Below are 2,288 nucleotides of genomic sequence, written 5' to 3'. Positions count from 1 at the left end.
TTTCCTTTTAATATCAACAATCTTCTTCTTTTTACCGGCGCTCGTGCTGTGTGTCAGCCCGAAGAAAATTTTACAACTGAGCAGTGTCCAACCCCACGGCTACTGCGATCGACGACAATGCTGGCAACCGCGCGCCGTTGACGACGGTGCGAGAACGAGAGAGAAGGAGAGAACGACGCAACGAACGCACCCGCGTGTGGAGAGTTTTTTTTGGCGCGCAACGAACGAGTTAGCGCGATCGTGGGAGAAGCTGAGACAAGTTCGCCGCAAGCAGCCGAAGTGATCGGACGGAAGTTACGTCGTCGCGAATCTACTCGAAGGAAACCTTAAGTTTAATTAGTCGATAAATAGATGTAGTTAAGAGAAACTTGAGTGTTTTAGTGGCTTGCTTGTGATACATCCGACCCTCCCAGTGAAATTCCCGGTTCCCCCAGTCCGCCGGAAGAATTGTTGTGTTTAAGCAAAAATCTACAGTCCGCTCCGAACAACCTGCGTTCGAGATTGGTCACTATGCCCGATCTAACGGAAGCACAAGCTGTTGATTTCTGTCACGCGGAGGAGATAGCCGAACGTCACCCCCTCACCGAAAAACAGCAATACGTCACGGTCAACAGGTTGAAGCGGAAGGCGAGGAGGTGCAAATTTTGTGGTGAACAGCATGACTTCACCAAGGGAGTCTGCCCAGCTCTCGGCAAGAAATGCTATCGATGTGGTGGCAAGAATCCACGGATATGTCTCGACTGTCATCCACATACAAAGCGAGTGAAGTCAAAATCGAACCAAGTTCGAACCAAGTTTTTGCAGCGAGGTTTTTGAAAATGTTGTATGCACATGAATTGCAAAAATAAAAACTTTTTTTTTTAATCACCAAGTTTTTTTTTTTCAAGCGATTTACATTTAATTTCAGATTTGAACTGTAACTAATATTCAAATAACTTGTAGCAATTGTAGTTTTTTTAAACGATTTACATTTAATCTCAGATTTGAACTTTAATATTTAAGGAACTTGTAGCACACGTATGTTTGACTATGTCAATGTCACTGTTGACATTTATTCAGTTTGCTCTCTTTTTTTTGCGGTTTTGTTGGTGTAATTAAATATAAAAAGGCTTATAAAAAGTTCATTTAACGTTTCAAATAGTTTTGTTAAAACCAATTGAAGCTCTATAATGCGGTGTATAATTGATGGCTGTAATAGTGATCTGACGATTCCTTTATCCGAAGGAGGGACGTCCAGTCATAGGTTTGGTTATTTGTTGATTTTTTATTTATAGTTTAATTTATTATTGATGTAATTTTAGATTCCCTCAAGATAAAATTAGATTGAAGCTGTGGCTGAGCTCCATACAAATGTTCACTGGAAAAACACTTTCTGAGGTGGATATTATTAGCAGTACAAGAATATGTGGCAAACATTTTCGGGAGGAGCTCATAGAGCATTCCTATGATCAAAGAGCTTTTCTAAAAAAGACAGCTATTCCCATAATATTTCCTAAAACAGTTTTGACTGAAACGTAAGTTTTTCAGTTGCAATTGAATTTATTCTTTTTTGACACTTTTTATAAATTAGAGAACAGCTCGAGTTTTTAACCGATTTTCTGGAGGATTCAACACAACAAGAACAATCATTATCATCGGAAAGGTACTTTGAACAGGGCTATAGAAGCAAACCTCGAAGCAAACAATAATTATAAAATGTTTCAGACGAAAAATTGTAAATGTTAAAGATATAGAGAAAATACACAATTTGTCAGCGAAGGAAGCATTGGTTGCTGTGCCAATCTTGAAAAAAGCTCGAATGGCGCAAAAAACTAAATACAGAGCCAAATCGAAAGTTTTACAACAAAAATGTCGCCGATTAAAGTCTCGTGTCCAAAGTTTAGAACAATTGTTAATTGCAGCCCGGAACAAAAATATGATTTCTTTTGATAATGTCAACTTCATGTCATCTGTATGTATAGTATTAATGAAGCCCAAACACAATTTTTAACTTTATTTCTTATTTCAAAGCAATTCGACAACAATATACTGCGTGAAATAGCATCTGTAAAGAAAGGACAAGAAGTAAAAGAGAATGTGAAGAATTTTGCTGTTACTTTGCATTTTTATTCGCCCAGAGCCTACTCGTTTGTTCGTAAAACATTCGGAAATCAACTACCACATCCCCGATCGATCACTAGATGGTATGCTTCAGTTGAAGGTAATATTATTATTATTATTTTTATATATATTTCGTTAAATTATGATTAAAATACATAAAGGTAACCCAGGAATTTCTTCTGAAGCCA

The 2,288-nt window shown here is 37.8% G+C and overlaps 1 long non-coding RNA gene across 1 annotated transcript; it reads left to right on the top strand.

Moving 5' to 3' along the window:
* The first annotated feature begins 1,071 nt into the window (after positions 1-1,071).
* Positions 1,072-1,900, top strand: LOC119767399. Its single transcript, XR_005277495.1, has 3 exons — positions 1,072-1,243; positions 1,302-1,514; positions 1,571-1,900. It is a non-coding gene; the product is annotated as an uncharacterized LOC119767399 (long non-coding RNA).
* Positions 1,901-2,288: the final 388 nt, after the last annotated feature.

Source organism: Culex quinquefasciatus, chromosome 2, assembly GCF_015732765.1.
Source record: "Culex quinquefasciatus strain JHB chromosome 2, VPISU_Cqui_1.0_pri_paternal, whole genome shotgun sequence".
NCBI lineage: Eukaryota > Metazoa > Arthropoda > Insecta > Diptera > Culicidae > Culex > Culex quinquefasciatus.
This window is presented reverse-complemented; position numbering and strand designations above follow the sequence as displayed.